Below are 14,427 nucleotides of genomic sequence, written 5' to 3' on the forward strand. Positions count from 1 at the left end.
GGGGGTAACCGTTTATTTAAAATTTTTCAGGTTTTACAATAAATTAAAATTTTTCAACATTTTTACAGGGATTCAAATTTTACAACAATGGTTAAAAAATAAATACAAATTGTCAGATTAAAATCATACAATTTATAAAAGGGCACTTGGTGGCATCATATTATAGAATTCCATTCGCTAAAAAACCATTTTCTACTTAAAACAGGAGAGAATTTTTTGTCTAAAAGATAATACTTGTGCATTTCATAAAAACAAATTCCTAAAATATCATTCACAGATAAAATTTCATGTTTGAATAAAAGAATATTCCTGGCCGCCCACAGAGCTGCTTTAACGCAGTTAGTAATCTTCCATGCCATAATTTTCTGAGTCCTTGTTGGGCACTCCAGACATCCGTAAAAAACGCCTTCACTTGTAATTCTCTTTATTCCGGTTATCTTCTTCATCAAGGGGAGGATTTTTGTCCATATAAGTTGTGAAAAATAACATTGCCAAAAGAGATGTAAGACTGTCTCGTCATCGCGGCATCCTCCCCTTGGACATGCAGCCGAGTTGGTCAGTCCCCTTCGATGCTGGAATGCCCGGCATGGAAGACACTCGTGGGCGCAGCTCCAGGCCAGATCCTTCTGTGAATTAAAAATGAATTTAGCATTAACCATGCTCCAGATAATTTTGCATTTGTTTTCATTAAAATTGCTAATGGGGGCTATTAAAACATTTTCTTTTATTTCCTTTAAAACATATTTACTATTTTTTACATCTTCTATTCTTTTGTCTTTTAGGTTAAAAAGGTTCACTATTTTTTCTAAAATCTTATACTGGTCTGGCAGGTTAAAAGCATATGGCGAGCTTAAAACCGTAGAGAACCATCCGTACCTCCTCATAAAATAGCCAGTGTTAAAACGGATAAAATAAGACCAGTAGTGTTCCTTAAAAACAGTATTAAGACACAGTGTAAAAAAATGGATTAAAAGAAATGCTTTTATATTTGGAAAATCTTTACCACCCATTAGCTTTGGCAACATCACTTTTTCTCTCCTGAGCTTCTCCATCCTAGAATTCCATAAAAATGTAAAACATGCCTTGGTAATCTTTTTTAATAAAATATCAGGGGGAGGGAAAACCATACTTAGATATAATAAAATTGGTAAAATCACCATTTTTGTGATTAAAATTTTTCCCTCCATTGTCAGTTTTCTAAGATTCCATAAACAAATTTTCTTATTAACTTTTTGTGCCACCAAGTCCCAACTGATAAAACCATTGTTTGACTCATTGAAGGAGACCCCTAAAATCTGTACAGACTCCGACACAGGGACTGGAATGTCCTGTAAAATCATGTTGCCAATATTTAAAATATTACTTTTATTAAAATTGACTTTAAAACCGGAGGAGCAGCAAAATTGGTATATCTGTTGTAATGCTTTTTGCAGTGACGGGGCGTCCCTGCACAGGACCGCGACATCATCCATGTACCCCACTACTTTTGCCTCTAGTCCCCCCCCGCCCGGCAGGGGTCTCCACATATCTGCCTGTCATTCCTCAATCTGCAGAGTAGAGGCTCGATCGCACATATAAAAAGTAGTGGGGACAAGGGACACCCCTGCTTCACTCCGGAGTTTAAAAGGACATCCTGTGTCTTAAAACCCTTTACTAAAATCTTGCTCGTACAATTTTCATAAAAGGCCTTCAGAGACTGTAAAAAACCTTCTGGTATACCCATCTTTTCTAAAACCTTAAAAAGATAAAAATGTGATACTCTATCAAAGGCTTTCTCGAAATCTATAGATAAAACCGCCAATCTGCCTTTTCTCTCCTTCGTATCACTAATAACATCTTTTAAAAGGTTTAAATTGTCCCATATGCTCCTCCCAGGTATCCCACAGACTTGGTTGGAGTGGACGATTTTCTCTATAACAGCCTTTAGCCTATTCGCGCAAATCTTGGCCATTATTTTGTAGTCTGCGTTTAGTAAGGTGATAGGCCTCCAGTTTTTAATATCTGTTTTGTCCCCCTTTTTATAAAGCAGGGACACCTCGCCTTTCTTCCAGGACCCCGGGAGGGCTTTTGTTCTAAAAACTTGAGTAAAAAGGGAATAGAGATCCTCTTTTAAAACTCCATAAAATGTGACATAAAACTCTATGGGTATACCATCAGGGCCAGGGACTTTACCTGTTTTAAAACTCTTGATGGTATCTAAAATCTCCTGTTCCGTAATATCCTGTAATAAAAAATCTTTGGAGACAGGATTTAAAACAGCGTCAACCTCCTTCAATGAGTCGTTCATCAAATCAACATTAACAAGCTTTATATTAAAAAGATCCGCATAAAATCTGTGTACCTTTTTTAAAATATTGTCAGTGTTTGTATCTCCATCAACATTGTCTAACAGGGTATGCTTATCGTTAATTTTCTTAAAAAAGTACCTGGAGCAGGTCTCATTTTCCTCGAGGTGTTTTATTTTTGAACGAAAGACAATTTCCTTACCTCTCTGCTCCAGGCACTGGGAGATCTCCTTTCTAATCTCCATAATCTCCTCCTCCACCTGCATACCCTGTTCTCTGAACTTGTATTGGGTCTGCAGACGGGTATTCAAATTAGCAAAAAAATCCTGTTTTTCTTTTGCTTTTCTCCTTCCGATTTTTATGAAAAAGTCTCTTATTTTTATTTTTATTTTCTCCCACCATGAGACTATGGACATATTTGGATGTCTTACCCGTCTGCAGCCCTTATAAAAGGTAATAAAATCAGATAAAATTTGCGGATCATCTAAAAGGGAAACGTTCATTTTCCAGGCTTTTTTGACAGTATTTTTCCCAATATCATTTTTAACTTTAAAATACAATAATTTATGATCAGATAAAACATTGGGATTAAGATCACATTTAAAAGGCAGTACTTGATAAGAGCAGAATATAAAATCGATCCTGGAGCTACAGTTCACATTGCTCCAGGTGACGCCGGCCTCTGCAGATAAATTGCTGTTACATTTCTTAAAAACATCAGTAAGTTTAAAATCAGTAACTATATCTTTTAATAATGAGGAGGTTTTGTCATAATTCCTGCTTACTGAGTTAGAGAACCGGCGTTCCCCCTTTAAAATACAATTAAAATCACCCGCTAAAACAAGTGGCTCTGAATCGTTTAAAAAAAGGGGTAAAATCTCTAGCATTCTAGCTCTTTCATTTTTGTCCGAGGACCCATAAAAATTTAAAAACTGCCATCTAATACCGTCTATAAAAGCTTTGACCAATAAAATTCTACCTGGTAAAATTTCATTAAAACTGTCAATTAAAACGTTCCCTTTAAATAAAATGGCGACACCTGCGGCTCTGGAATCGTTAGACCCGGACCACACTGAAGGTCCGAGTCTCCAGTCTTCCTTATATTTGTTGTAGTACGTGCGATGTGGGATACAGCATTCCTGTAAGAAAAAAACGGTGGCGGAAAAAATAGAAAGATAATCAAACAGGGCAGCTCTTCTCGTCTTGGAATGCACGCTCCTAACATTTAAGGAAATGCCACCTAACTCTGCCATGAGGAAAAGGGAAAAGAGACAGTCTTATGTAATCTTACCCGAGGTGGCCTCAGCAGTCCTCGGCGTTACCAGAGGCCTCACTCGAACTCTCATCGCCCTCCGACTTCAAACCAACTGTATAAGTTGAGGAGATTGGAGAGGAACTCATGTCAGACAGCTGACCCCCCGCCATACCTGAGGCACTGATCGAAAATGGGTCCCAGATGGACTCCACGGGCAAGGTTTCTGGAGCATTTCGTATGGCAGCCTCCGCCCCTATGATAGGGGCAGGAAACGCACTCGCGGCCGTTTCAGGGACTTCTGTCACCTCAGAGGTAGCTATGCTTGTCTCCCCCAACTGGCGAGAAGGGGGGAGACCTTCAGCTGGTGCTTCCGGGGGCGCGTCAACTGGTTTCCCTGCTTTCGCTCTAGCAGGTACTCCCATCGGCACCCCCGCTGCCACCTCTGAGTACGCCCTACGCCTTTTAGTCCTTGCTGCCGCTCCGCCCGGGTCCTCTGCCTCAGGTACAGGCTGACCCAGCACCTCCTGCGGCCCAGGCGGATCAGCTTCATCCGAACTACCCATCTCCTCCGTTTCCTGAGGGGGCTTTTTCGTCCGCTGATCACTGGCTCTTCTCTTAAACCGCCTTTGCTCCTTTGGGTCACCTGTTTGGGGGGGTCTGCTGGAGGTGTCCATGTCATCTGCCTCTTCACCTCTTGGTTCCTCTCCTTGTGCGGGGGCGATCTGGCCTGCTGGCTGCTCTGGACGCCTCGGCCGGACCTCGGGTTGTTCCGATCTGTGGGGACAAGTAGCATATAGATGACCAACTCGGCTGCAAAAACGACACCTTTTCCCCAGAGGGCAAGTTTTGGCCTCGTGCTCAGAGCTGCCACAGTTCCTACAGGTGCTTTCGCAGAACTCTTTGGTGTGACCGTACTTTTGACATTTTCTACAGAATGGAGGCATTCCTGTATAAAAAAGATCTCCTGCCATATCACCTAATTTAAAGCGTGCTGGCGGCAACATTATCCCCCCTGCTGTATTGGCATCTCTATAACAAGTTACTAAAAATCTCCACTTTGACGTCCAAACTCCAACTTCGTTCATTATTTTGCCAATACATTTTACACTTTTGAAATAGGGGGATAAAAAGGACATCACATCTTTTAAATCAGCAAACGAGCAGTACATTTTTATCACAATCATCTTAGTGATGTCCAACACATGTTCGTAAAATTCAATACCGTCCAGTCTCGGATCGTTTTTTACCATGTATGCCGCCAGCAGATCTTGGAACACTCCATTCTGTACAAAAGTTATGTCGTATGTTCTTCTCCTAGGATAGTCTTGTACCGCCAATATCTCCCGCTTCTGAATGTTGAAAATGCCAACAAGCACGGTCTCCACCAAGAACTTCAGGCCGCAGGTCGTCGCCTTCTCTTCTGATACAATAACACGGATTGTATTCTTTATCCGGGCATACGCCGGTATCTCACCAGGACTTTCGTCCATGGTGAGGGGTTTTCACGGAAAGTTACGCCACCCGTTGGTGACGTAACGTCTACGCAGCTTTCCCCTTTTTGGCCGAAGCCTACACGGGGGATATGTGGATCGCAACTCGTTGCTCAGGACTAAGCCTCTCTCCCAAATAGCAGCACGGGGGTGAAGTCCAGGCGAACCTGGACGATCCCCCGAGGCCGAGAGAGAGGGTACCTGAGCACCTCCTAACCAAGACCAGGCAGCACTGACTACAAGTAATCAGAACTACACTTGATCTCAGCCAGAAGGCCGAGAAGCGATAACCCGAACGGGCCGCGCGTTGCCCGAGCCTGCCCGATACTGCTGTTCAGCCCTTGCAGCGATTCAGCCTACTTCTAGGCAATTCCATGGGGCCCTGCAGGCTCACACACTCACAGCTACATGGGAGGTGAATAAAGGCCGGAGGAGAGGAAGCCAGACAGGATTTGCTTCTTTTGCTTGCACCACAATGCAGTGCTGAAAGAGGAGGAATCTACATAAAAACGCCTTCCTGGCAACGCCCAAATGCCCTGCTGCCATGCAGATAAACACTGGCAGCGGCAGCAAGTGCATGCCCACAGCCACCCCTTGTTCCATCACACCTTGTATCAGCTGTAATCCAGTCCAGTCCAGTGCTGCCTGCTGAGCAGCACTGACCAACACTGCCTGGGCCCAGGCTTTTATCTCTGAGGCCCCATTATGATGTCAGAAAGCTGGCTCTGGCTCCTCAGGGCTCCACTATGACACGTGCAAAGTTCCGTCTGAACTTTATATAAGACGGTGCGGCTCAGTCAGTCACTCAGTGTTGCCTGAGAGGGCAACACTGCAACAGCCGGCCGCCAGGCTGTCTTTTTTTGCACAGCTAGTTGCCTCCAGGAGGCCACAAGAGGGAGACAAGGGACTGCAAAATGGAAAATAAGCATCCACCAACTTTACAGACAACTTCTCCTTGCTCCTACAACCTCCATCCTTGCACAGTTTGTTATTCTTCTAGGTAACATAGTAACAAATCCAAATTGCTGCTCTCTTTGTAGGCAAGCAAGGCTTTGTTGCAACTGCAATTCTTACTCCTTCTTGAAATGTAGGGACGACAGTACATTCCATCACATCCATCTAGTGTACACAGGTAGGTCCATTGTGGCGGGCGGGCGGGCGGGCGGCTTTAATGGCTGTTTGCTGTTCCCCTACTCCACTCCACTATTTGACTGTGGTGCTGCATCAATCAGTGGCTGGCTCAGGTGCAGCTCTTTAACTTACCTAAAAGGGAGGGCGGAGAGAAGACAAGGAAGGTGAATGAGCTGTTCCAATGTGAAATGCCGGAAACACAGACACACAGACGACACAAAACAAGAGGTGGCAATGTATTCATTAATTGCATTTAATCAATTAGCTCATTATCACTCATGCATTGTCCAACAGGTGTTGAAATAATGGGATTAAAAGGGGAGATCCCTTCAGAAAGACAGAAACAATGGCAAACACAAAAAACACTTTTGGAATCTGATTTTAGTCAACACATAAGGAAAGGGTGCACCGGTCCTGGAAATACTGCAATACCAGGTCAATGCGTGGAGTGGACAGAGCAAGCTCTATTTCCATCTCCGTGTTCTAAAAATCCATTTAATATATGGTCCCCAGATAGGGGACGTATCAGATATTAAACTGATAAGAACAGATAAGGTTTCCACTCAGATCCGTCTCGAGTTAAATTTTAAACTTCAAATTTAAAGACTTGATCATCATTATGAAAAAACCAAATATAATTTTTATTTCTCTCTCTTTTTTTTTTTTTTTAAAGTAAAATTAATAAAACAAACCGTTTCTTACAGCGATTACACCAAGCATATCCACAAGATGTTCTCGAAGATCTTGACCGTCCCATTCCAAATTTACAATACATGCCAACCAGGTTGGCACTTTATATCTCTCCAGAAAATCTGGTATATTCCCTCTTAAACAGGTTCGTACCCGCCTCCGAACCTTCTCAAAATTAATTTTATCTCTTAATCCCTCCACGTCTTTTACTAGTTTGTCTCTTTCTGCTCTATCTTCATCTGAAACTACATTTTGTTCCACAATTTTTCTCCTTTTTGTTTCATCACTTTTTTTAACCTCAACACTTTTCCCCGCTCCTCCCTTTTTCTGTGGCTTATCCTCTTTTTGTGGGGTAACTTTCTCTTCCTTTCTGTTAACTATCACTTCCTTTCTTTTAACTGTCTTCTTACTCTCCTCCTTTGCTTCACTTTTACTTTTTTTTGGACAATTTTTAAACACATGCCCTTCTTCTCTACACATGTTACACACTTTGCCCTTCTCACAATCATTATACTTATGACCTTCCTTAAAACATTTTGTACAAATTATTTTTCCACAATTCTCCTTCTCATGCCCATACTCTTTACAATTGTGGCAAAAAATCCCCATTCCAAAGAAATACAGATTCCCACTTGCACTGCCAATTTTAAAGCGTGCTGGAGGAAGCAATAAGTTTCCAGCCTCTCCAACTGCCTTAAACTTACACAGGAATTTCCATTTACCTGTCCAGAATCCAAACGGATTAAAGACCTTACCCTTCTCCACCACCTCCTCACAGAACTTAGTGAGAAAGCATATTATATCGTCTTTACACACATAGGGTGAAAACATTTTAACAATCACCAACTTTTTGCTAGGAGCAAAGTGTGGTGTTACAATCACACCAACCAGTCTTGGATCCTGTTTCTTCTTCTTTAAAGTGTCCAGAAAATCCAGATAAATGTCCTCTGTACAAAAAGTGACATCGAAACATCCTCTTCTTGGATAGTCCATTACAGACAATATCCATTGTCTCTCCAACTGGAAAAGATCAAGCAAGAGTACCTTCGTTAGGAATTCCAAGTCTCTGCTTTGTCCTCCAGATTCCTCCATCGTAAAACGAACAGCATTCCGAGTACGCATGTAGTCAGGGACTTCCTCCATCCTGCCGCAACAAAAGCCAACGATTTGGATTAATTTTGTTTAAAAGCACTCGTTCATATCCTGTCGATACTTACTATCAGTATCCTAGACATTCTGAACGGTTCCATCCAATCATCATCAGGCTTTTCCATTTAGATTTTTTTTTCTTAAATTTTCATATAACAAAAAGCAAATACAGAAATCATATCAAAAAAATTCCACCCCTCCACTACACTCTCACCATATACCTCCACTTCAAAACCTTCCAAATCCCTTCTGCATCCACCTCCCCCAACCTTTCCTTATCTACCAAATACACTGTATACATCCTATCCAATACCATTCTCAAACATCCTTCTACAGTTACATCTTTCTTTCTAAACACATACAGGTTCCTAACATCCCACAAAACCTCTTTTATAATTGCTAACATGACAAATAATACCCTTTGATTTTTCTGACTTACACTCGCAAGCCCAAACAAAACTATTTCCATACATAACCTATTAATCCCAACCAACTCCTTAAGTAACGGACCCATACCCCTCCAAACTCCCTGTGCCACCCCACAATTCCAAAACAGATGCACTATACTTTCACTCCCACCACAATTCTCTCTCGGACACAAATCACTCCTCACAACTCCACGATTTTTCTGAAACTCTCTAACTGACAACCCACCATGCAAACTCTGCCATACAATCTCTCTCTGTCTATTTGTAATACCATCTGTCCTCAACCCCTTCCACACCTTACCAACACACTGACCTCTCACCATATTTATATTACATTGGACTTCCATATCTTTTATACACTTAAACACACTCTTCTTATCTTTCAAACATTCTTTCTTCACCGCTGTCAATCCAAATTTCCTCATAAAATTCTCAATAAATTCATACCATTTAGGACTCACAAACGCATACGGCTTCCTTAAATCTCTTTTCATCCATCCTATTTTCCCTAACACCTTCCCACCCAAAAATCTCACCATGCATGCAAATTTCCAATCACCTCCCAGCATCCTCTTCACTGCAAACATCACATTCACCCCTAAATACACTTCAATATTAGGAAAATTCATACCCCCATTCACCCAGTCCTTCAGCACAGTCTCTCTTTTCACTCTCTCCATTGTCGTTCCCCAAAAAAACACAAACACAATTCTATTCAATTTCCTTACAACCATATACCCTGGAGGAAACACCACAGCAAGATACAGAAAAATCGGCAAAATCACACTTTTTATCACCATTATCTTTCCTTCAAACGTCAACTCTCTCAAACTCCAAAATCTCAACTTCCTACTCACTCTTTTCTCCACATCTACCCAACTCTCACTTCCATCCAATTTTTCATCCATTTTAACCCCCAAAATTTGAATCGCTCCGTCCACTCTTTTCACACCCAAGTCCTCATTCATACCTGAACTTCCAAACCTCTTATACTCACTTTTCTTCCAATTTACCCTAAAAGCTGACGCACCACAAAACAAAGACACCAATAATTTCGCCCTCCTCAAAACTGCAAAAGAATCACACAGCACACACACATCGTCCATATACGCCAACACTTTCAGCTCTTTCCCACCACTCCCTGGAATCTGCACTCCTCTCATACACTTATCCTTCCTAATCATCTCTAATAATGGTTCTAAAGCACACACAAAGACTATAGGGGACAAAGGGCATCCCTGTCTTACACCCGAACACACCTTCACTTCTTCACTCACCCATCCGTTTATCAAAACCTTACTGCCCACACCTTTATACAACATCCTCACCATATTCACAAACTCTCCAGGAAACCCCATCCTCACCAACACTCTAAACAAAAAATCATGCGACAACCTATCAAACGCTTTTTCAAAATCAATAGATAACACACTAAGCTCTTGCTTTCTCTCCCTTGCATCCCACAACACATCTCTCAATAAACAAAGATTCTCCCCAATCCTTCTCCCAGGAATTCCACACACTTGATCCTCCCCAATCACCTGATCGATCACATCTCTCATTCTATTGGCAATCATTTTAGCAAAAATCTTGTAATCCACATTCAACAAAGTTATAGGTCTCCAATTCCTTACATCCTTCTCATCCCCTTTCTTATAAATCAGCACAACCACTCCACTCTTCATACTCTCCGCCAATCTACACTTTTCCCGCATAAAAACATATATCTCAATCATATCTAACTTAATCACATCCCACATTCGCTTATAAAACTCCACTGGCAACCCATCCTCTCCCGGTGTTCTATTCACTGACATGTTTTCAATAGCTGATTTAACCTCTTCCTCCCCAACTCCTCTCATCAGCCTATCATACTCCATTCTGTCCACCTGCTTCTCAATCACAGCCACCACCTCCGACTCCAAATCTCTATCACACTCCTTTACTGCATACAATTCTCTGTAAAACTCTTCAACCACTCCTAACACCACTTTCCCTTTTACCACCTTCCCATCCTTATCATACACACATACCAAATCCTCTTTTCTCCCAATCACTTTTTTAAAAAAATATCTCGAACATTTCTCATTCTTTTCTAACTTATCCAATCTTGCTTGATACATAATTTCCTTACCCTTTTTCACCATCCATTCTTTCATATTCTTCTTAACTTCCTCAATCTTCTCATCCACCTCCCAACCATTCTTCTTCAAACTTCTCAAAAACCCCAATCTTTTATACAAGCACTCATACTTTCTCCTTCTACCAGCTGCTCTTCTATAACCAACTTTCTTAAAATATACTTTTGTCTTTTCCTTCACCCAATCCCACCACTCCAACACATCTACAAACTCATTCTTCCTTCTACACCAACTCCCATACAAATTAACATATTTCCCATACACCTCCTCATCTTCTAACAAATTAACATTTAATTTCCATAAACCCCTCCCACTTATACATTCCACATCCAAAACCAGTTCACACATCACACACTCATGATCCGAATATATTACACTCATTTGCATATAATTTTTACCCATAATACCTTTCGACACAAAACACATATCTAGTCTCGAACTATAAATACCCCTGTCTGAAAAATATGTATCTTGGGGGTCTACCCCACATAATTTTATCACATCCTTCAACTGAAAATCAAACAATATATTTTTAACCACATTACCAGACACATCCACATTTTTTCCATCAATCTCACAATTAAAGTCCCCTATCCACACAACCGGATCCTTCCCAGGCAAAAACATTTTAACTTTTTCAAACAATTCCACTCTTTCATTCTTATTAACTGGAGCATATATATTAATTATACGAACATTCACTCTATTAAATCTCACCACCACCATCACACACCTTCCCTCCTCAATAACAGTATGACTACAAATTTCTATTTTTTTGTTTTTGAATAAAATCCCCACACCATCATTTCTATTTTTGTTTGACACTGACCATATTGCAGGCCCGTGCACCCACTCCTCCTGCCCTACCACAAAATCCAATCCACACTCTTGAGCACAAATGACATCAACATTTTGATTTGCTAATATATCTAGTATAAGAGCTCTTCTGGCTCTACTCCTAAACATACGCACATTGGATGACAAAAACTTCAAAGACATAATCTAAAACAACCCAAAGGAAGAAAATTTAGCAACGCCATTATTTTAAGATTTTCCTCTGGAGTACTTTGGAAGAACCTTCTCCGCCAGAGCCCGTATCCATATGGGCCTCAAATAAACATTCGAATGGGTTCTCCAACGAAATCGCCTCTTCTTCCACCTTCTCAAAACGTGGCTTTTTTGCCGTTTTCCTGGGGGAACGAAAACATTCTGCACCTGTGACAGTCACTTCCCCCCAGGAGGTTCATCTTCCTCGGAGAGAGACCAGTCTATTCTTGCTGACTCATCAATCAAAATGCTCATGGGAGATTCCACAGCTGGGCTAATCAACCCCTCCCCCATCTCCACCTGCTGCTGGTCTTGCACAGCTTCATTTTGTCTTTTTTCAGCCTCCTCAGACATCCTCAAGAATCTTGCTCCTTCCTCCCTCTTCCTATCAAGATCCATTTGATTCCTTTGCTTCCTAGCCTCCTCCTGCTTCTTCCTTTCTTCCCTCCTCTTTACCACTTCAGGACAGTCTCTGTACATATGTCCAGTCAATCCACATAAATCACAGGCTCTAGGCTGTGGACACGCCCCAGCCTCATGTCCCGGATTTTTACAGTTCCTGCATAGTTTAACCCCTGGGCAATCCTCCTTTAAATGGCCAAATTTAAAGCAGTTCCTGCAAAAGGATGGCTGTCCTTGATAATACAGATAGCCTCTGTTTCCAGCCACAGAAAAATTGGCAGGTGGGTGTCTCACTCCCCCAATACAGCTTTCATCAGGTCTTAATTTCACCCAGAATTTGTATGTTCCATTAAAGATGTTAAGGATACTTTTCTGCCTTACCCCTCCTTTCACACTTAAACAGTACTGTCCAAGAAAGTTCTTTAGGATATTAACATCCGTGAAAGGGTTAAACACATGGATAAAAACAGTTTTTTCTTCTAGTTCAAACAGTGGAACAAATGTGACATTCCTCAGTACCTGGTTAGATGCATTGGTCTTCAGACATTCATAGAATAGCAGGCAGGTCCCATCCACATAAAAGGAAATGTCATAGATACCTTGTTTTTTTGATTCTTGAATACAAAAAACATCATTTTCCAGGGAAATACCAGCCATCTTCTCCACAATCTCGTGTCCAACATATGAGATGCTGTTCTTCACGCTGTCAGAGATCTCCACCTTCAGCCGGACTGTCTTCTGGATACCTAAGGAAAATTCCATACCTGCCATCTTTTCAGCCTATCGGTCCAGGACCATAGGAGGATCACCACTCAAAAGGTCTCCTGCTACCACAGGAACACTCGCACCCCCGACCCAGACCAGAGCAATAAACTCTGATCTGAGCCAAAAGGCCGAGAAGCGATAACCCGAACGGGCCGCGCGTTGCCCGAGCCTGCCCGATACTGCTGTTCAGCCCTTGCAGCGATTCAGCCTACTTCTAGGCAATTCCATGGCGCCCTGCAGGCTCACACACTCACAGCTACACGGGAGGTGAATAGAGGCCGGAGAGGAAGCCAGACAGGATTTGCTTCTTTTGCTTGCACCACAATGCAGTGCTGAAAGAGGAGGAATCTACATAAAAACGCCTTCCTGGCAACGCCCAAATGCCCTGCTGCCATGCAGATAAACACTGGCAGCGGCAGCAAGTGCATGCCCACAGCCACCCCTTGTTCCTTCACACCTTGTATCAGCTGTAATCCAGTCCAGTCCAGTGCTGCCTGCTGAGCAGCACTGACCAACACTGCCTGGGCCCAGGCTTTTATCTCTGAGGCCCCATTATGATATCAGAAAGCTGGCTCTGGCTCCTCAGGGCTCCACTATGACACGTGCAAAGTTCCGTCTGAACTTTATATAAGACGGTGCGGCTCAGTCAGTCACTCAGTGTTGCCTGAGAGGGCAACACTGCAACAGCCGGCCGCCAGGCTGTCTTTTTTTGCACAGCTAGTTGCCTCCAGGAGGCCACAAGAGGGAGACAAGGGACTGCAAAATGGAAAATAAGCATCCACCAACTTTACAGACAACTTCTCCTTGCTCCTACAACCTCCATCCTTGCACAGTTTGTTATTCTTCTAGGTAACATAGTAACAAATCCAAATTGCTGCTCTCTTTGTAGGCAAGCAAGGCTTTGTTGCAACTGCAATTCTTACTCCTTCTTGAAATGTAGGGACGACAGTACATTCCATCACATCCATCTAGTGTACACAGGTAGGTCCATTGTGGCGGGCGGGCGGGCGGGCGGCTTTAATGGCTGTTTGCTGTTCCCCTACTCCACTCCACTATTTGACTGTGGTGCTGCATCAATCAGTGGCTGGCTCAGGTGCAGCTCTTTAACTTACCTAAAAGGGAGGGCGGAGAGAAGACAAGGAAGGTGAATGAGCTGTTCCAATGTGAAATGCCGGAAACACAGACACACAGACGACACAAAACAAGAGGTGGCAATGTATTCATTAATTGCATTTAATCAATTAGCTCATTATCACTCATGCATTGTCCAACAGGTGTTGAAATAATGGGATTAAAAGGGGAGATCCCTTCAGAAAGACAGAAACAATGGCAAACACAAAAAACACTTTTGGAATCTGATTTTAGTCAACACATAAGGAAAGGGTGCACCGGTCCTGGAAATACTGCAATACCAGGTCAATGCGTGGAGTGGACAGAGCAAGCTCTATTTCCATCTCCCTGTTCTAAAAATCCATTTAATATATGGTCCCCAGATAGGGGACGTATCAGATATTAAACTGATAAGAACAGATTTTTTTTTTTTTTTTTTTTTTTTTTTTTTTTTACTCAGATCACAAGTCTCAAAATTTAAAATCACCATCTTTTTCTCTTCACAGATCTCAAGACTCACATCATCATCGTAAA

General features: G+C 42.2%; 1 non-coding gene and 1 pseudogene across 1 annotated transcript; both read right to left on the reverse strand.

Annotated features, from left to right (window-relative positions):
• Positions 1–6,559: 6,559 nt before the first annotated feature.
• Positions 6,560–6,744, reverse strand: LOC142716116 (U2 spliceosomal RNA). The gene has a single exon (XR_012871396.1). It is a non-coding gene; the product is annotated as a U2 spliceosomal RNA (small nuclear RNA).
• A 7,417-nt stretch (positions 6,745–14,161) lies between these two features.
• Positions 14,162–14,374, reverse strand: LOC142716108 (U2 spliceosomal RNA; annotated as a pseudogene).
• Between the last annotated feature and the right edge of the window lie 53 nt (positions 14,375–14,427).

Source organism: Rhinoderma darwinii, unplaced genomic scaffold (assembly GCF_050947455.1).
Source record: "Rhinoderma darwinii isolate aRhiDar2 unplaced genomic scaffold, aRhiDar2.hap1 Scaffold_447, whole genome shotgun sequence".
NCBI lineage: Eukaryota > Metazoa > Chordata > Amphibia > Anura > Rhinodermatidae > Rhinoderma > Rhinoderma darwinii.